The 22233-nt window shown below is 42.0% G+C and overlaps 1 protein-coding gene across 6 annotated transcripts in view; it reads right to left on the reverse strand.

The window, feature by feature from the left end:
• Nucleotides 1–18031, reverse strand: part of PTK2 (protein tyrosine kinase 2) — a 195521-nt gene extending 177490 nt beyond the window's left edge. For 3 of the 6 annotated variants that reach the window (XM_085221749.1, XM_085221747.1, XM_085221748.1), the window contains exons 1-2: nucleotides 17793–17940; nucleotides 3272–3330 (exon numbers count right to left, since the gene is read on the reverse strand). The gene's annotated coding sequence lies outside the window, so the exon portion shown is untranslated. Of the gene's footprint in view, nucleotides 1–3271; nucleotides 3331–17792 lie in introns of all 6 variants that reach the window. The other 3 variants (XM_085221741.1, XM_085221740.1, XM_085221742.1) reach the window with 2 other exon arrangements.
• Between the last annotated feature and the right edge of the window lie 4202 nt (nucleotides 18032–22233).

Genomic DNA, 22233 nt, shown 5'->3' on the forward strand with positions numbered 1-22233 from the left:
ACAGGCTGCATTAAACTCCACTGAGGGTTGAGACAACTAAGGAGAAAGCACTTAAATTTATTTCCTCCCAGCCCACTTACTTCTGTGTAAAAAAAACAATTGCTCTGGGGGCAACCTCCATAACAGCTATCCTGAGCAAAGGCCAGAACAGAGAGCTCAGGAAGGCATTAAGCATCACATGGCACGGATTGTGTTTGTTTAATTCAAGTTCATTGCTTTTAAAACTGTGCATAATGAATGCTGTGGTGACATCTGCCAATACAGATACAGCACAGCAGGAACCCAGCCAGAGAGAAGAGCACATTCTGCACTGAACTGCCCATGAACTCACACACACTCGTGAGCCCAGCCTGCCTGGAAGAGTTTAAAATTACCATAAGTTTGGTGGAAAAATAAATGTCCAATGCCTTGGAAGTCCAGAAGAATAAACCAGATACAAATCCAGCAAAATCCCACTTCCAGAAGCCAGGAGGAGCTATAAGCACACCAGTGCTACTGGCTTGAAGCAAACACTTCTTACTTTAAGAAATAAGAATCCTAATTCAGTTTTTGAATGAGTAACATGTTTAAGACAGCAAGTCTGCTTGTCACATACTGCTTTAATTCCATTTAAAATAAAAATAAAACCAGGATGTTGCAAAGCATTCAATATCACCAGTATGGATACAACTAGGAGAATAGGGTTTTTTGGGGTAAAGCTTGATGGTGGAAGTGCAAGCACCACCTACTGCCCGTGGTGTCCCTCTTTACACACACAACATATGCCCATACCATTACCTACAGTCATAAAGCTCAGTGGTTGCTCATAGTGCCACCTTATTCTGCATCTGTTAATAAATAGAGTAAATATTCAACAACAGGGAGAAGACAAAGAATACTTTATGAACTGAAGCAATCAGTGTCATCTACGCATTCAGGGTTGCTGGATGATGTTAACAGAGTGATTTAGTTAAGCTTTGCACAATCAACCATGTGTTTCTCTTTCATGGACACATGCCTTGATACCCTGGGGGTTAAATACAGAACTGCCAAGTACTTTCAGGTGCTATTCAAATTAATGAGAGATTTGCTTTGAATGCAAATGTTTTAAGTGCTACAACATCAAGAAAGTGGCACGAGTGAGTAGAGGTCTGAAATGTAATCATTTGATCCTAAATTCTGTGATTCATCCACTACAGATACAAATATTAATTTGTAGATAAGAGGCCAAAGCAGACACTGTCTGCAAACTTAACAGGAAAAATCCATTCTGCCAAAGAAGGGCTCGAAGAGTGCAGTGAATAGAGAAATGTTTTTGGTACCCAATGAGGTTCTGGTTTTGTGGAACAAAACACGTGATTGTGTAATGAAAAGACCATCATGGTACACATAAGAGCTTAAATTCTGGCAATTTGAATATATAATTTACAATAATGGTCTCTTAACACAGCAAGAGACCCAGCACCTATTTTTTTTTCCCCATTTCCAATAGAACTGTCATTCTAGTATTTGCATATGTAATATCAATCAGAGTAAGCAGCACTAATCTTTTCCTCCTAACAAATCCCCAGCCAAAAAATAATCCACGTTTCAACATTAACCTGAAAAATTGGAAGTTCTTGCAATTTGCATTTAATGTATTTTGCTGATTCTTTTTACTTGCCCCTTTTATTTCAAAACCTTGCTGTTCACAGGGCTGCTTTTCCATAATGTCTTATCTGGGAAGGCACTGTGAGTTATTTACCTAACAAACCCATCAATACTCCGTTGTCGTGCTTCTACCAGGATATGACTCACTTCTGCCTTTTACAAACTATGTATTCCAAAGACCAAACAAACTCAGCTCACAAAACATATAAGTGTGCTTTTTACCTATGACATCACCAGTAGTAGCTGTTCCTTTTAAAAGGTCAAACCAAAAGAGGATGTGTAAAAAACCTGTAACCACAGGTTTCATTTGTAGGCCTTTATATAAAGAACTGCAGAGGGGATGCCTTGTTTTCTCCCTCCTCCCCTTTGCTTTGTCTATTTAGCATATAGTAATATTTCTTGTTAAAAAAGTTAAAATACCACCTCTGTTATTCCATCTGAAATGTAATTCAATGTAACACGTAAGGTAACAAATTTTGGTCTTAAATGATAAAAATACCAGCAATGATGCTTTTTGTTCTAACAAAAGTACTTCAGATTTCTCCAGTTCAGCTGACAAAACCGAAGACAACCACTTTTTAAGGCACTGAATTCATTCCTTGGAGTGGTGAAAGTTTTATTTTCCCCAAGGATTTCCATATACTACTTGTTCAGCACATACCAACAGCACCCCAAACCAGAAAAAGGGAAGAAATGAATTAGAAAGTAGAAGAATTACTATAAAACTGAAAATTTAAGAAAGGCCAACATCCAGATCATGCATGGAATAAGAAATTACACAAAAAAGGCACCTGGCCTTACAAATGTAGGCAGTCATGAGGCATTAAGTGACCCTTTGTTGACTCCTGAAAGTGAAAATATGGACAGATCTCATCAAGCTTTTCATCTCAATGCACCAAAGCTGAATTGCAACACAACAGGCTGAAATCCCACTGGGGATCCAGTCCTTGCACAACACAAGCAGCCACATCTGCTGTTACCAAGCGTATTACAATCCAGGCAAGGAGAATATTAACCTAAAGCAGGTGATACACAAGTTTTAAGTACGGTTTCTCCATACCAGCAAGCTACATGCAGAGGTACTATTGAAGAGGCAAGAGATTCATTCTGTTACATGTAAAAGCCAAAGCCAGCAACCACTGACAATGTAGGAGGAAAGCAAACTAAGTCAGAGCAATAAAATAAAAATGGATCCCACAAGTTCTTCTAGGTACACTCAAGTGCATTCTAAACATTCATACACAGAATATAAGTGGGCACCAGCAAATAAAACCATTCACTCTGGGAGAGAAAAGTCCCAAGGAATCACAAAACAACCAAAATCAGAATCCTGTAATACAAAGAATGCTGTGATTACCCAACCTCTCTACTCGTGCATGCAGCTTAAGGTCAGGCCCCCCTACAGCAAAACCTTGCCTAAGGCAAACTGCATGTACAAGAAGAACTCAAAAGACAGAAAACCACTAACATTTTGCTCCAAAGCCAGGATGGCAGTCTGGTCAGCAAGTTCCCAGCTCTGTCATTTCGGTAGGTGAGAAGGCACCTTTTAAATTCCTCTTGTGCACAAAATAAATACATCATCAGTACAGGCCATTCTACTTAGAACCCAGGAAGGAAGGGAAAATACTGCTGTGCTACCTACCTTAAGTAGACCTTCCAGCTCTCAGCAGTAGGCGCTTGATGTAAGACGAAACATGAAATCTGAAATGAACATTCAGAACAGATTATTCTCTTAACATTAAAGTAGTCAAATATTCAATGTAAATAAAACACAAACAACTGATATCCATTATATGAAGATAAGAATCTTCCAATTGAATGAATGACAACAGATACCCCAGTTCACAAGGCAGTCAGCTAAAAGACTCCAGAAAAGCAGCAGTAGAAGCCAGGGGGCTCACATATGAACTGAAAAAGATACTTCAAAGCAAGCTGCCGTCAGTTTTGCAGGTCTTGTGAGCATGAATTTAAAGATTTCTCATTTATGGTTTTGAGGGGCGGGGGAAGCCTTAAAGGATTCTGAAATGAACTTTTAATATAGCTTTCATTGAATGGCAAGAGCAGTTCAAAGAATGCTGAAAATCCTGATGAGAGATCCAAAACATTAGCAGCAGCCAGACCTAGAATTAAAAAAGCATGAAGAAAAAAAAAAACACACCAGAAAACAAGTGTGTATAGCAGGAACTAGTGAAAAGCATTTATTTCCTCAGGGTACGTGCATCACAGGACATTCAAGTCAGTGTAACAAATGCATACAGATATAGCTCAGAATACACATGTACGACTGTCCAAAAAGAGGTTTGCATTTGTTTGTTTCTTCCTTAAAGGAACTGACCAAACTGAAAGGACACAGAGTCGAGTAAACCAGCAAAAGAGCAAAAAAAAAAAAAAAAACCTGTTTGTTTTTTGGCTTTTTTGTCTTTTGAACATGGACCGGGGATGAAGGCAGAACTAAGCAGAAAGAAATCAATTTTACAGAACTGTTTCTGAGCCTTTATTCACATTGCTGCTTCTCCCACACACAAAGGCCACTGGAAGATTTCCATGAGAACTGAATTTGACGAGGTAAACTCATGCCAAAAAACAGCAATACCAAAAGGAACTGTGCCAAGTAGCTTAGTTTTGTTCAGGTAAGAATAAAAACAACCAGAATGAACTCTCTTTTAGTACTGACCTATGCTATAACAAGAGGGAATGGTTTTAAACTGAGACAGGGGAGGTTTAGGTGAAAAATATTAGGAGGAAGTTTTTCACTCAGAGGGTGGTGAGGCACTGGAACAGGTTGCCCAAGGAGGTTGTGGATGCCCCAAACCTGGAGGCATTCAAGGCCAGGCTGGATGTGGCTCTGGGCAGCCCGGTCTGGTAGTTGGTGACCCATTACACAGCAGGGGGTTGAAACTCGGTGGTCATTGTGGTCCTTTTCAACCCAGGGCTTTCTATGATTCTACGATAAATGGAAAATTGAAACACTTGCAATTTCTAGATGAACAGACACAAAAATGTACATGTCTGAATTTAAGTGAAGCTATGGAACACAATACATACTGCCTTCTCCTTACACCTTTCATATACCAGCAGCACAGAGATTGCTTTGCAGAACTCAGGTTGAATTTTAACCTTTCATTACACAGCTGTTGTGCCCACGTTAAAAGTTAACTAACTAACTTCCTAATGGGAATAAGGAGTGCAGCCAGATTGGTGCATGCATATGACAGCATAATGCCCACACGCAGCAGAGCAAAGTACATCAAATACATCTCAGATTTCCTCTGCTTCTAACGCATAACTTCACCACATTAAAAACCACCCTGATTGCTGAGAGGGTCCCAGCAGCCAGCTGACCTATCATCTCTATCAGCCCGAGCAGCAAATGACAGCTTCCCTCAGCATGCTGTACAGGAATCAGTCGTTATCTGGGACAACGTGTGAGAACACCAATGATTAACACAATGGGAATGACATCATGGCAAGCTTTTACATCCTTTATGAAAAGGGCAATTCCTCAAGAGACTGCTTGGCAGATTGAGAAATCCACGCAGTTATTGATTTATTTAAAGAAACACTTTCTTTGATATGGCAAAAGCTACTTTTAGCTTCCAGGGCTGATAGAAATGACCTTCCTCCACTCAGGGAAATTACGTCAGCGGTACCCTTAAAGCATGTGTTAAAATAATAGCATGTCACAGCTGTGGGAGCTCCTCATGTATAACAAAAATGCTCCAAACAAATACCAGAGAAATATTATTTTTATTGTTTAGACATCAATAATGCAAACACCTAGGAGCAGAATAGATTTTCCACCAGTTATCCTACTGATTTTCTATATAACTATCCATGCGTGTTAAATTCAGCACACAAACACTGTACTGATGTGATGTTGTAGAGCATCCCTAAAACACAGATTAAAAGCCCTTTGCTTTACCACTAACTGCAAAGAGCATGAGACAGTCAGAAATGATCCCAATACACGATTATTTCATCTCTGCTACACTGAGAGCAATTCCCAAGCATGTACCCCAAGATCTGTCTTCGTGGTGCATCTTCCTACTGCTTACTGGTTAACTTTGGGACACAAAAGGTGATAACAAGTCTTCTGTGTTCAATTCAGCTTTGACCAGCTGCTACCCTATTGAAAAACACATCAGTTAGTCTCATTACAATTGGGATAAGCACTGAAAATTTCTAAACTGGTCATTAGAAAATTTAACATACAAAGTGGGCTGGGTTCATCGCAGTAGTGTGCATTTATACATTTGCTTAAAAGGTGAAATATCTTACAACGTGGTTTCTTTAGACCAAAATACAGCAGATTTATTTTCCTGTGCTTTTGAAGAGAACTTTCCATAGCTTTCGAAATTTCTTTACCTTTCTCCAGAAAGGGAAAATTTTCTATAAACTGACAATATTTAAATGTTAAGTTTAATACACTTTTTTTTTTCTGGTGGAAATTATTCCTTTTTATACTTTTCCCAGCTAGCTAAGATTGTTCCATTTCCTCTGGTGTTATCTTTCTTTTTTTTTTTTAAAACTCACTTTTATCTATGACTGTCTTATTTTTCTCTTTAAAATCACCCCTAATTCTACCTACTTCTTTAATTAAAAGATAAGAGCATCTTACCTGGAGATCTAAACCTCCAAGTACACTGCCTGTAACTGATTTTTGACTGCCAGCCCCTCCCTCCAGTTAGAAATCTTCAGCACACAGACCTTTCAAGACAAACCAATGACAAGTATCCAAGAAAACAAACACTAAATATATTTTAGGCACAGAACATTCTCAGCTTCCTTGTATTTTAGTGCTCAAACGCTCATTAATCATACTCTTGAAGGACATTTATCCTCACTGCTCTTTTCTCATCTCTCCATACATATCTTCTTCACAAACTCCCCTCTCCTTCTGATCCCCAACACCATTTTCAGATAACAGATAAATCACCTCAAGCCCTACAAAGCCAAAGCTGGACCATTACAGTCCAACAACACCACTTTCATTCACCTCTCCCTTCTATCTTTGATCTGCCAAGCAGAGCAACTTTTGCCACAGTGCAAGATTTTTATTCTTATACATACATAGAAATGCCTGTTTAGAACTACAGAAAGTTATAAGACACCCCCACAAACAGGAGAGGAAAGATTCCAGGAACAATGCCAGTGTAGGGTAAGAACAGGAATGTCAATTTCTGGACGCAGTATTTTCTTTATCAGAACTTAATGTCAGTTACGACTATCAGAATTGTGATGCTATTATATACACATATACATGTATATGTATATTTTTAGATGATCTTCATAGAATTGCCTGGGTTGAAAAGGACCACAATGACCACTGAGTTTCAACCCCCTGCTGTGTAATGGGTCACCAACTACCAGACCAGGCTGCCCAGAGCCACATCCAGCCTGGCCTTGAATGCCTCCAGGGATGGGGCATCCACAACCTCCTTGGGCAACCTGTTCCAGTGCCTCACCACCCTCTGAGTGAAAAACTTCCTCATAATATCCAACCTAAACCTCCCCTGTCTCAGTTTAAAATCATTCCCCTTTGTCCTATCACTATCTACCTTTGTAAACAGGGTGGACAACAACAGGACACTTCTTCTACCTAATCTACAAACAACTGTACAGACACAGCTCCTCCACTTTGAGCAACAGGGGCAATGGATCTGTCTGCAGCAATTTTAACAGCAGCACCAAAAGAGAAAATAGCACAGCCCTCAACATACTCTACTAACAATCATGAAACAGATCCTCCTATAAGACACGTTAAAGCACGTGAGGGATGAGTGGGTGATCTGAGACAGCCAGCACAGCTTTACCAAGAAAGGTAGTGCCTGACAGTCTGGTGGCATTCCGTGATGGAGCAAAGACTTTGGTGGACAAAGGGAAGGCGATCAGTGTTATCTACCTGGACTCGTGCAAGGCCTTTGGTCTCCCCACCACATCCTTAACTCTAAACTGGTGAGAGATGGATTTGAGGGGGATAAGGAATTGGTTGGAAGACCGTAGACAGAGGGTTGTGGTGAGCAGCACTGTGTCCCAGTGGTGGCTGGAGATGACTGGTGTCCCCCAGGGGTCTGTCTTGGGACTGGTGCTCTTCAACACATTCATCAATGACAGGCTTGACTACACCCTCAGCAAGTTTGCTGATGACACCAATGATGGTGCTGAGTGGTGTGGCTGACACATTAAAGGAAAGGGATGCCATCCAGAGAGACCTCGACAGGCTCAGAAAGTGAGTCTGTGCGAACCTAATGAAGTCCCTAAGCCATTCCATGATGATTCTGGATGAAAAAAACAACACAAAGCCTTCAAGGAATGTTCTGTAACAGTCAGGGCACCACTGAACTCTACACCCACCAACTCTACATACGGATACAAGACTGAAGAAGCAGCTATCGTGAGAAGTTTTGGGACAGTTGGGATACAAACACTAGTTTGTCCTTAACATTGCTCAAGGACTCGGACACCAGAAGAACCTAATCATTAAAGCAGAGTTTGAAACTGACACATTGAACCCAAATGCACATCCTAAGTGCATCAAAACAAGGCACAACCACACAGCCACTCAGCCAGTTCTGCAGAAAAACACAAAACCAGACTGTTCTAACCAGTAAGTGGGAGAAGAAGGGCAAACGTCACCACTATCTCACATCCGAATCACATTAAAACCACCACAAAGTGAAGGAGTCCAAATTTACTGCTGTCTCTTGTTTCCAAAAACTACCACTCATTAAAATCAGCTATAAAGAGAAGTTTACCAACTTCAAACTTCAACACTGACCATAACAACATTTAGAACTGCTGTAAAGCAGGCTCAGTCCAAGAAGGCACCACGTTTCAGGTGACAAGTGTGCACTAAGCTCTAATGTTATATGCACGTGGTCTCTGTATTCCTCCTCCCTTCCTCCTCTTCATGCTGCCTGTGCTTCAGATGCTTGGTCACAACTCACTGCTTTCATCAGGACTTCCCACAATTGACCTCAACTCCGCAAGCCATAAGGTCTTGCCTTATTTTGCTTTTATCAGCTTCAACAGCAAGGTATTAAAGCAAACGTTTGTTTTCCTAACTTGCTGCAGTCTCTACCTTTTCACTCTGTGACCTTTTGCTTGGTGTGGCATGACCAAGGTCCCCATTCCCCCTTGGAAATACTGCGATGCAATCTCTTTTTCAACAGAAGTAACTAAGACTTGAAAGGAAGAACATCAATGCAATTCCCCTTTTTCTTCAAAAAAGCATATCTGAATACATTACATAACTCCAGAAATAGTTTCCTAGGGACAGAAGCTCCTGTGATCTCTATTTTTCCTTAGATTATGAAGCAATTGAAGCATTTTCCTTGCTTTAAGGGGAAAAAAAAAAAAAAAAAAAGCTGATTCTGTTGTAAAATGAAGCCAGTAACACACGCTCCTGTCCTACAAATTACCTATCCCCTTGCACTGAAAACAGAGCAAGGCATGAAGTTGAAAGCACTGAAACAGCACAAGGCAAGCAGTACCTCCATTCACAAACCAACTCTTCCCCCTCTTACTAAGGCTGAATTAAGGAAGGCTTGGTAGCCTAACAACTTTCCCTTAAATCCCCATTAGGATTAATCTCCTATGCTGTACACCTCTTACTTCTGACGCCATCTAATCTCCTTAATAAACAACCAAGTGGGATTTCTTTCATGTGTGCAGTGAACTTCAGGCAACAAGGTAATGAAATGCAGAAAGCCAACACTCAGTTTCTTATAAAAAATGAACACTGACAAACGTTGGGGAGCAGATGGAGGTAGGTAGATTTGGTGCTTTGATTCTGCACCACTCTTGGACTAAGTTTTACAGCAGCACTGACTGCGTTATTTTTGTTTCCTTCTGTAACAAGAGAAATATGAGTAATTAATGCTTTGTGAATATTCAATTGAGTTAAGAGTCAGAACATTCCCACAATAGAAACCAATGCCATGTGCTCCCTCCTCCATTTCTCCTACCAACATCAATCCTTAACCTATACCAAAAAAACATATATACAAGATGGAAGGAATATTATTTGCTTCTGGAAATTACTTTTTCGTGATATACTACTGTCCATTTCATATATCCAGCACAATTTATGTACATATGCACTAAAACATACACTACTGAACTGCTTGGAAGGGATTGTCTTTTTTCCTCCAAACTATACAACATACAAACACATCACTAAGCAGAAGCAGACTACAAAAGTCTACGTTATAAAGAAAGGTTGAGGGAACTGGGCTTGTTTAGTTTGGAGAAAAGAAGGCTTCAGGAGGAAGTTTTTCCACTCAGGGGGTGGTGACACATTGGAGCAGGTTGCCCAAGGAGGTTGTGGATGCCCCAAACCTGGAGGCATTCAAGGCCAGGCTGGATGTGGCTCTGGGCAGCCTGGTCTGCTGGTTGGTGACCCTGCACATGATAGGGGTTGAAACTCGATGATCACTGTGGTCCTTTTCAACCCAGGCCATTTCATGATTCTACAATACATAAATCTGAAATCAATATTAGATTACCATGCTGATGAAGAGTCACCTAATTCAAGCAACTTCTGCACCAAACTTTTAACTCAAGTTAAAAATGCTATTCAATCCATCAGTTTATTTCCAGAAGGAACATGTGAAAGGCAGAACATGCCATAACACCAGTTTCCAGCAGAAGCTGTGCTGAGTACAGACAGGCATGCAGACCACGCCGTGATTTGTCTCCATAAACCTTTTCACTACTTAATTCTTAATTCTCTTTCCTAATCTCAACAGCGACTTACTCCTTCCATGACAAAATGCTGAGAAATATTTTGACTTGCTTTAGAACAGACTCATGTAAGTTACAATTAAGAGGAAGCCTACTGGCAACATCCAAACTCAAGCTAGGCACTAAGAGTGAGACGCAAATTCACCAGAAGTTCCAGGCTACTCTTCTGAAATAAAGACTCTCATTTTATCAATATGCACTGAAATACACTCATTATACCAAGGAGTATCATTGTCTAAGGCTATTTTACTGACTTGCTCACGCAGTTTAGTGGCCTGGCACGTATTCTGTAATGAAATGTATAAAGGTACAACCAAATGGCAATGGAACTAGTTGTTGCAGTATCAGTAAGCAGTTTTTAGCTCAGGTTTTCCAGCCATGTTCGGGTAACATAAAATATAGAAGAGCATGACAATTTCACTTACGGCAAGGATCTTCCTGAGCTTTTTAGGTGTAACTGAAGCAACATGCCACAAACCAAACACAAGATGCTTTGCCTGCAACAGATTTACACCAGAACTGCAAAGTATCAGGGGAGGACTTGCTCAGAGGAGCTGAGAGAGCTGCTGGGGTGACTGTGAGCTACACTATCAGTGTAAAGCCGAAAAGCCATGTTCTTTACCTATTAACATCCCCAAATTCAGTAGATACAACTCACGAGGCCATTCAAGGAATCTGGCACTCCTGAAATAGGACAAACAGCCATCTCCCTTCTGACAGATAACTAACTGGTTCTTAAAGACTGCCAGTGATGAGAACCACTCCCAATCTATTTCAACACTCAATTACTCTTCACATTAGAAGTAACACAATACTTCAAGCCCTCCTATTTAAGCAAGCAATCTCGTTTTAGCCCTCCCAAGCCCTTATCTTCTCCCTTCTCATAAGTAGCCCACCACACAGGAATAAGATTACAAGGAGATAAAACATCAGCACCTTAACTTGTTCAGTTCTCATGCATCGTACACTTCAGGTATCTGATCATTCTTGAAAGCATCCCAAAGAGAGAAAAACCTTTTCTGGATGGATGGTGCCACAAATGAGTGCAGCATTCTAGCCGAATCCTAGCAGTGCACAGCAAGGTGGTGATGGGTCGATGGCTGGATTTGATGGCCTCAGCAGTATTTTCCAACTGTAATGTTTCCAAGTAATCACCCCCAACACACCACGTAAGAGATAGATTTCTTTGCAACTTCACAAGGTTAACCACACACTGAGCCATAAGCAACCAACACCACGCACATCCAAGCTTACTCAGCTTTTGAAGACTTTGAAAAGCATCTTTGAAATGCATATTGGAGCAAACAACATTGAAAATGCACAAAACTGAGCAGGAAGAGGGGCTGCAGAGACGAAAAGCACCAAAAAAAAGGCAGAAAAACAGCTTTCTGATTTTTAGAAACTAAAACAAGATAGTTAATAAACCATCCAGGATCTAGAAACTTCTGGCATAAACGGCTTCAGCCTGAAATAGAAAATGAGAACTGATAAAATTCAAAGACGCTTCTCCATTTATCAACAGCACTCCCGTAACTCTGCTGTTAACAGAAGAAAAGAAACTGGTTTGTAACATCTGCAAAAACTTCACTGCCAGCAACAGAAACTCACGTGTCAGCAGTGCGCAAAAGTTTCCCAGAATGAAGAATGGTGACAGAAAACTACTGTTTCATTCTATCACTTTTTAGAACTGTCTTGTGTAATACATACCCTACAAATACAGAATTAAGAAATTAAAACCCTCCAACCTGCAGCTTTTTTCCCCATATACGTATTATCAAGCTGCTTTTGTTCCTACTAGCTAAATTAAATGTGAGTGCATCTTATTCAGTAAATACAAGTGTAGGTCTAAGCCAAACACTGAAACGTTCACGTGTACATTGACAAACATGAATTAATTGAGACAGCCACATCAAGGCTCCTTCCAAGCAGCACCTTAAATGAACAGCTTTTACCCAACATCACGGTTTCTGCTTTTCCCTGTGAGTGGCACTTCACGCTCCTCTTACAGCGAGCTCTTTCAGAACTACCACGCATTTATACGCTGGTAGACAAAGTCTGAGCATAGCAATGAAATCAGCTTAACCAGCATCAGATAGAAAAAATTTATTTCTGTCTCTTCTGTGGCTTATATATAATTCTTACCTCCTGACTTCCAGCCCTGTGGTTGTATCAGTGTTTGCTATCTCTTTCCACCAGCAGTTAGCAAAAGCTGCAGTATTGGAACTCACAACAGAAGTACAACAATACCTCAGTCAGTTCTGGAATCACTGGGGGAGGTGTGAAGAAAGGGAGATAAGGACTCATACAAAATGAAAGTAGTGCAGTTAATTCTTTATCTATAGTAAGTTCAAGCAGCTATGAAGGTATCTGCAGCATATGTTTCTTCTGTATGCTACTGCCCAGGTTGTCAGATCTGTTATGAGGAGATATCCTCACCTTGAAACAGGTTCCACTATGAAGAGCACCAAGGAAGAACAGGCAACAGGATGAAGGAGACAGCTAAAATCCAAGGGAAAATAAAGGAATGAACAATTCACAAGAGCACTCAGCCACAAGCAAAAGGAATTTCTGCCTAAAGAAAAGCATCTAGAAATAGAAGAAATGAAAGTGGGAAACAGCCTGGTTAGTTGGACAGGAAGAGAAAAGGAACCGTACTCCACTTAACACTAACTTAATTTTCCTCCTTTATGCATCAGCCTTCACTACAGAAACAGTAGGCAGTAATAATTCCACTATTCTGAAGAAAACCGCAATAGACAGAAAGATTACAACCACTCAGTCAAAAGAATGACATCAAGAACATATATTTGTAAAAATATGAGTGGCAGCAGATTATATTCTTGAACTCTGCATTTCACAAGAAGAGTAATTTGTAAAGTACTCTTAAAACCAGTAAGAAGTTACCTTTTAATGTTGCTCACAGAATTTCAAGCTCCCAGTGCCACAGGGCATTGTGAACACTCTTGTCTCAGCATTCACACTGATCATAAAACCCACGGCTTGAAAATGGCATTGATTGACAACAACCCCCACTGCTGGGCATAACTCAATCACTGGGATGTGTAACAAGTCTGTTATTAGTACCATCAGTGCTTCCTTCTTTTGTTAGCAGTAATCTTGAACCTATTTACTGAAGCATCTTTAAGAAAAAAGCACTAAATGCAGATGACTCTTACTGCTTACATCAGAAAGCATTTCGCAGCACTAAGAAAAGGTCACGGAAATTGCTGGGCCCCTGGATAAAGAGGTGCACTCAAATGTAAGAAACATATCGAGTTAGCTCATTTTTGAGCTTCTGCTAAATTAGCCTTCTGTTACTTCCTAGCAATCCAATTATTTGCTATCCTAGCAGCGAGGAAACAGGAAAGAGCACGAGCTTCTCCTTCCTATAGTCAAAAAAGAAAAGGAAAAGAAAAATAACAAACATCTGCCAGTTCTAATCCTTCCCAGGAACTTTAACAGGACTGAAAGAAAAACCATATCTGTCTTCCAAAGACATTTAATAGCTTGGAATGGTGTGCTCCCTCTCCCCTCCCCCAAAACAAATTAAAACAAAAGCAGGAATTGCACATTTTCATGTGAAGGCAAACAATGAAAAGAAACCCAAGCGGCAGCAGGAAGCAGCAAGCAGTCGGTAGAGCCCTCTGACCTCTTTCTTACTGTATCCAACAGCTTTGCCTCTATCACTCAGACCATGCAATTGGTGAGAGCAATGAGAAGGGTCTCACTTTGAAGGTGCTCACGTATACACTGTCTTTAAGTTTACTGTTTCATCAGCACATCCGGAATGACTGCAGTGAAGAGTGTGATTTCCGACCACTGTCTCCAGGACAACCGATGCACACCGTTTGCTTATGTGCTTGTGATTAGCAGGAAGGAAATTAGTCCAGGGTCTTGAAATGAGTTGAATTACAGTTCCAGTGGGGGAAAAGAGCCAAGATTCATCTTAAGGACTAAGCTTTAAACTGACCTTTATTACACCATATGAAGCTGGAACCCTGAAGCAAAACAGAATGGGGTTGGAGTTACTCAGTTCCCCTTCCCAGCAAAAATAAAGAAGCAATACTTCAGTAAGCAGGAATCTACATAACGTTGTTTGAGCTTCTGGCACATGTCCTTTCTGTACCAAACACAAAAAAAGGAATAGAAGAACAGGTAAAACAATGAACAGCATTAGAGGGGAAACAAACCTTTAAGTCATAGGGAACAAAGGGAATCCAATACAGGAGAATTTTTAACAGTTGAGCTGTAGACTGCTGCGTATCTGACTGAAATTTGGAAGGACTCACATTAAAGGTCGATTAAAGAAAAAAATGATCTCCAACAAAGCCTGTGGCCCTTGACCTTTCATTATTTACCTTTTCCATTCTAATTTTTACTTGATGGAAATTGCTACCAAACTTTGCAAGCCAGATTCCAGAAACTGTTCTCTGGTTTCTTCCTGATGTACAAAATGCTCTCAAAACCAGTGATGTGCACCTGTACATTCCAAGTACTGGCAGAGCCAAAGAGCACCAGGTTTCAGCCTCATCCCACCTCTGGCAAAGCTCTGACAGCATTTCTCCCACACGTAAGGTTCCCAGTGCTGTTGGATGGAGAGACATGACACATGATAGAGCTTTCAGAACACGCCTTGCAAGCATTAGCAGTTCAAACACACTGCAGCATAACCCACAGGGTAATTAAAACTGTTTCTCTCAGGCCTGCTTTCATACAAGTGAAGAAAGTCAAATCAAGCTACTTGACTTATTTATTAAATACAGAACCACTCTCTTTGAGGCAGATCACTCAAAAGACAGCCTGGTAGCAAGACACACTTCCCAGTCAGGAACACTAAATGCTGAGCAAAGAGTAAACTAACTTAGGAAGCTTTCATAGTAGAAAGAACACAAACTTACAAGGAAAGGGGAAAAAAAATTAAATCCACAGTACAAAACCAGAGGTTCAGATCCTCATTAACTACATTCCTTAGCAGGTCCTCCTGATCACCCATCAACCCCCATCTAAATATATGTATTAATATTGTTCATTGCAGATTTAAATACTGTCCTATAACTACAACCTTCTCAGGAAATTAAGTCGCTATGTCCAAAGTACTCAGCAATGGTACCTAGAATGTTGGAACTACACCTGCATGACATGAGAGGAAAAACAGCATCTGGGAACCACATCTGATGGAGGTAAGAGTCACACAACTGCATTTTCACTGACAGCTGTCTGGAATGGGGACGTTATTATTACCAGTGGGAAATACTGGCGATAGGGAGATGGTTGGACTGAATGATCTTAGAGGTCTTTCCAACCTTGGTGAGTCTATGATTACTGCGCACCGCAGCGAATGAGTGGGAGAAAACACTGATCAACACTGAACAAAAAAAATAAGAATAGTCAATTACAAATAGAAATTAATCTGCTAAACCGTCAGACCTACTTGGTTCAGTACCTGATCTTCAAAAAGAACTATTCTCCTAATCCCCCCCAAATACACACTAGTTTGGTGGAATTTAAAAAAACCAAGGTTTCCCCCTTTCACATATTAGTCATAATGTGGTAAACCATTATACTTAAGAAAGTCCTTTCAACAACATGCAATTGCTTTGAAGCAAAGTTGCATCACCACATCAGATCTTCAGAAATTACAACTTTTTTTTTTTTTTACAGCTCTTTCAGCAAATCACACCCTCAAGATAGCAGAGTGCTATTCTAAGAATATTCATTTCTGGATGAAGCTCTCCAGTGCCAGCGCTACCAGTTGATTGCTATGTCAACCGCACACGCTTCGCACTTTTATTAATACCTAAGGCTGAATAAAGCTTAGAGCTGCTGACAAATAAGTACCATCCCATCTTCCTTTCATGTGTACATTTTACCCTTTCTATAAAAACAAAAGTTCAACCAACGCAAGCATCAATCCGAGCTCAGCATCAACCTGCAAATACTGGATTTAAAACATAATAGTACAGAGGACAGATTAATTTCTGACTACTGAAAAAAAAAAAAAAAAAGCTACTCAAGAGTGTATTTCTCAGAGAGAAAACGTTCCACAGCAACTAAAGAAATGCCTCCTCCCTTTTCTTTTTTTGTTCTTCCTAATAATACCTCAGGATTTCACATCCATTAGATTTATCAAATATACATAGTTCACAGAACCTCTGCTATAAACCTCACATCAAGAAACCCAAAGGCTGTGGCCTTCACTCTGCAAATCTCACCACTGGAGCAAAGGTGTTCCAACACAGAAACGTGGTGGATAACAGCCTTATTGTAGAGGGAATCAGAAAGGAGATGGGTGGAGAAAGGAAGCGGGGGTATTTCAGACATAGCCAACATCAGTAAGATAACAAGCTGTTCTGAATAGCTGTGTAACTAAATTTTCTGGCCCCTACCCAGCTGTGCTCTTGACCTAACTCAGGTTTAATAAAAGCAGAGATGCTAACGGCAGATTAGCTGGGAGGAATGCAGGGCTTTTCCAATACAAAAAAAAAAAAAAAAAGTGAAAAACTGAGAGAACCTGAATCTTAAAGGGGGCACGGCAGCACCACTTTTAAGCTAACACGTTTAAATCCCGTTTACTTCGGCAGCAATCCCCAAGCGCTTCTCCTTTCAAGCAAACTTTTCTTTTTTGTTTGACACGTTTCGCTACAGCACCGCTATTACTGCCATCAAACACGGAGCTGCGGGCTGACACCGCCGAGTCAAACGGCGCTGCTGGGGCCTGCAGGGTAAACTGCCTTCAGAGCATTTCGATCAGCCCGACTGCCAGCCGGCTCGCAATGAAGCGCTACAGTGAGCTACAGTCCTCCAGCTAGGAAAAAAAAAAAAAATGAAGAGAAAATATATCAAAGAGACTGCCCGCCCCGCTCCTAAAACGAGGAAAGTTTGGAAGGGGAATGGATGCGAAAACCGGCATTGTGCATAAGAAAGAAGCCTCAAGCGCTTCACCGCAGCCGCACGTCCACCGGCCCTCCCGGGAGGAGGAAGGGGCGAACCAGGCGCGGATCCCCCCCCTCCCCTTCCCTTTCCCCTTTGTTTACTTGACGGACCGTCCCGCTCCGCTCCGCTCCACATCCGGTGGGACCGAGCCGGCCGAGCCGCGGAGCCGGGCGGCAGGGCGGGGAGGCCGGCGGGATGCAGCACGCCCGCAGCTCCCCTTTCCCTTTCAGCCGCGGCCTCCCAGCACGGCTCTCCCCATAACCCCCCCAACCCTCAGCCGGAGCCCTCCGCTCGCAGCGCGGCTCCGTGTGCGCGCAGCCTCCCCTCGCACAGCCGTACCCCCGAGGCGATGGGGGGGACGGAAGACAAACCGCTGCCCTGCCCGCCCCTCCCCCAGCCCAACCTCCCCCAGGGACGCCCCTTCCCCGTTATGTAAGTCGGGCCGCCTCGCTCCAGTCCTCAGTGCCCCCTCCTCACGCACTCACCGCGCTGCGGGCAGCCGCCCCCGTCCCGCCCCGGCGGCCCGGAGATGGGTGAAGCCGTGAGGTGGTCCCGCAGCAGCGCTGCTCGCCCCGTTCTCGGTGGCTGTGCGCAGTGAGGAGGCTGGCTGGCTGGCTTGCTGCTTGCTTGCCTCCTCGCTCGCTCGCTTCCCTCCCTGCCTGCCTGCCTCCCAGCTTCCCTGCCCCGGCCACTCCAGGCCGCTCCCCCGCCCTCCCGGCGCGCTGCACCATGGGATGCGCGCTGCCCTCTCCCTCCTTCGCTCCCCGCACTAACATGGCTGCGGGGGAGGAGGGAGGGGGTCAGGCTGCCGCCCCTCGCACCGAGGAGGTGGGAGCTCCCGCCCCGCCTGCGCAGGCGCCTCAGGTGGCGGAGCCGTCGGCCGCTGCCTCCGGTGCTGTCAGCGGGCGCGGTTCCGTTCGCCCTTACAGGATCCATTCTCGCTCCTTTCCCCGATGCGCGATCCCTTTGGGCTGAGGGAAAGAGAGGCGAGCTCGTGAAGCTTAACCCCTCGTCCTCCTCTCTGTGTCTCAGAGGCAGCTCTCCACGCTTGAGCTCGTTTTCTCTGTGTCTCGCTGCAAAAGAATAGCAATAGAAGCGTTGGAGGGACTGGAAACAATACATATGAGGAGCAGCTGGTGGAATTAGGGTTGTTTACGCTGGAGACCTCGTTGCTCTCTACACTGAAAAGAGGTTGCAGCCAGGGGGGTATCATACAGTCAGTAAGGTTGGCAAAGACCATGAAGATACCTAGTCCAGCCATTGACCTATCACCACCATGCCCACTAACCGTGGCACTCAGTGCCACATCTGTGTGTTTCTTGAACACCTCCAGTGTTGATGAGTCCAGCACCACCTGTTCCAATGCATTGCCACTCTTCCTGGGAGCTTTGTGAGACAGTTTCCGTGTGTCCTATCACTTGCCACCTGAGAAAAGATAATGACGATATGTAATGGCCTTAAGTTGCCCCAGGGGAGGTTCAGGTTAGCCATTAGGAAAAAATTCTTCTCAGAAAGAGTGATAATGCATTGGAACAGGTAGTGGTGGAGTTACCAACCCTGGAGGTGTCCAAGAATCATGTAGATGTGGCACTGAGGGACTTGGTTTAGTGGGTATTGTGGTAATGAGTTGACTTTTTGACTTCATCTTATAAGTCTTTTCCAACTGTAATGATTCTACGACTGGGACAGGCTGCCCAGAGAAGTGGTGCAGTCACCATCCCTGAGGGTATAGAAGAGATATGTAGATGTGGGACTGAGGGACATGGTTTAGTGGTGGACTTGGTAGAATCGTAGAATATCCCAATTTGGAAAGGACCCATAAGGATCACATAATCATAGAATAATCTGAGTTGAAAGGGACCCACATGGATCATTGAGTCCAACTCCTGACTCTGCATAGGACCACCCAAAAATCAGACCATGTCTGAGTGTGTTGTCCATATGCTACTTCAACTCAAGCAAGCTCAGTGCTGTGACTACTGTTCCAGTGTCCGACCACCCTCTTGGTGAAGAACCTTTTCCTGATACCCAACCTGAACCTCCCTGGTAGTGTTAATTAATTAATGGTTGGACATGATGATCTTGAAGTATTTTCCAATCTAAATGATTTTATGATTGCAAATAAGCATACCAGTTGCAGGGAGATGTGAAAGTAGCTTCAGACGAGCTTGCTCTGGGGTCTCTGGCCTCACTTCTTTTCCATGGTGGCACTTGTTGTCTCGACTGTTCTCTTATTTCAAGACTGGGTATGTTCTCTTTCAAGAAAATACTTACACATGACTACATGTTCACATGCTTGTCAGTCACTGAGTGTATTTAACATCTGAAGTCTGAAGCAGTCATTTTAAAAGCCCCTATTACTCTGCTCCTACCTTTAGTGGCATTTGAGTTCCATTTTTGCATTTCTCCTTGTCCTCGGCAGCCCTGGCTTGAGCAGATCCCAGATCCTCTGTTCTATGATTCTATAAAATATCCGAAGCCAATCAATCAGGTAAGTTCTGGACAGGATACAGATGCATCAAGTGCCATATAAAAGCAAATAGAAAATATCTTTTAATCACAGGTGTAACATTGCTGTGTCTACCTTATGTAAAAGAACTGGGCTATTAGAATAGTTACTAAAAAAAATAAAAATAAAAATAAACAAAAAGGTAGGAAGCTTCATTATAGTTTGCCATGTATTGTCTTTCCTTCTTATTGAATGATGGAGTAATAGCTTTAAAAAGACTCATTGACTTCCTTAGCCCAGAAGGTTTGTACATGTCTCTGTCAGGCTCCTGGGAGCTCCTTCCCCAGCAGACTTGCAGGCTAGACCAGACAGCAAATACACTCTTCCAACTGAAGCTGGATCGCTGTGCAGAAATAGAGGAAGGAAGGAAGAAGGATTTCAGTTATTTTATAATTATTGGTCTGAGGATCACTATTGATGCTCCTGCCAGAAAAGGTAGAAAAGTGCTAATTAAAATTACTGATGACAGAATGTTGGGAGGCTTTCAATAAGGAGGATGTTCGCAGTAACACGCAGGCAAAAATAGAATACTCTTGAGGACTGGGATAGAGAAAAATGGGAGGAAATACATGAGTAAAAACAGGACTATGTTTTCTGTGTAATATGAAGGGAAGGGAGGACTATGTTTTCTGTGTAATATGAAGGGAAGGGAGGAGAGGTGCAATACTGGAAACAGAAAATGGAGCTTTATGCATTTTTATGATATGGTGATAGGGAATTACGCTAAATGACTTGTCCAAGGATTTGACCCCAAACACTCATTGTTTCTCCTTTGTCTCAGCCTTTGTCCAAAGATGTCAAAGTGCTCCAGCCTCTGAACAAACTTAGGAAGATGTGAAGAAGACGTTGTGGAAAGCTGAGACAGTATTTGAGTTCCCCCATTCACTCATTTACTGAGTGAACAGGTCTGAAAGCATTTAGCTCCTCTCCAGGGCTGTGTCCTTGGGTAAGATAGTACCAATAACTATTTTATATGAAACATAGTATATCCTATTCTTTTGATAAACACACATTTAATAAATACTCTTGTTTCAGATACCTTTCTAAATCTATTTGCTCTAATAAATATTGACTTAAAGCTTTATAATGACTTATAACTTTCTCTCCTGCAGATTCTCTGGGAAGCATCAGTGTACCAGTTCTCCAAGTTTTACAGACAACAAAGCTACTAAGAGATATATGGCTGATTTACAGAGGAGACAGAGTAAAGCCAGAGCAATCTCAGAACAGAGAGCCTAATCCTTCTGTTTCTGCTGAATGTTTTAATAGTTACACTTTTTCACATGGAAAAGAAGTATGCTCTCTGAAGTCGTTGGGAGTTTTCCCATTGGTTTAAATAAGATGAAGGCAAGCCTGAAATAATACATCAAATTGATGTTTTCTACCAATTCCTGAAAAGTCTTAGTTTCAAGTGCTCTTGAGATTTTTTTTGGTGCTGGTTTCTTGTTGCTTTTTTTCACCAGCAAAAAACTTATGAGAACAGAAGCCTTCAGCAGCATGCTTACTTTGATAAAACACTTGCTGGGAAATTTTGCTCACATTACAGAATGCAATTGTTAGTCAAATGTAGATAAGTTCCGTAAAAGCTGATGATTGAAACTCTCAACTGGGAGAGGGGAGCTGTGTTCAAATGTATATCTGATGACAGGTTATGTAGTTATCCAGACTAAAAACGTAAGCAAAGATTCATGAACACAAGTACAGTGATAGTCACTGTTTCTGTATGGACCATAAAGCATCAGCAGTCTGAGATCTCTGCTCTGTTTTTCCCCCTCTTAACTCCAGTTTCTCATTCAAACTCACTGCCTTTGAGAAAGACAAGCACTTCAGAATTCATCAGTTCTATCTACCAAAAAAACAGTGAATTGCTCTCTGTATCTATTCTTCTCGATTGACTATTGGAAAGCCTGAGTAATTAGTCTAAATCTTTACAGAGGTAACCTTTTATGAGATGTGACTCGCACCCCGGTTTTCTAAGATTCTTGTTTTCTTCTAATTCTTGACTTTTTTACAGAAAAGCAAATAGTTTTCTTCCCAGCTCTGTCTTCACGGAGGTTATTGGTAGGTGGAAATGAGGCTATCCCTTTTTAAGTCATTATTGAACAAATAATATTGAGGTAAGGCATTCTGTTGAATACTAGTGCTATTTGTCTAGCCTACACCATTATCTCATTCAATTTACAGCAGTTATTAAACCTGTGCTGCATTGGTATAAACAAAAAGGTAAATAAAAAAAAAGAGGAAGCTTCATTATAGTTTGCCATGTATTGTCTTTCCTTTTATTGAATGATGGAGTAATAGCTTTAAAAAGACCCAGTTCTTTCTGGTGTTTTGGAGCACAGCTGCAGTCAGGCTTTTCTGCAGGATGGTAAATATTCATTAAAACAACCGAAGTGATCAGGCATACAAGAGACAGG

Source organism: Meleagris gallopavo, chromosome 3 (assembly GCF_905368555.1).
Source record: "Meleagris gallopavo chromosome 3, MGAL_WU_HG_1.1, whole genome shotgun sequence".
NCBI classification, from domain to species: domain Eukaryota; kingdom Metazoa; phylum Chordata; class Aves; order Galliformes; family Phasianidae; genus Meleagris; species Meleagris gallopavo.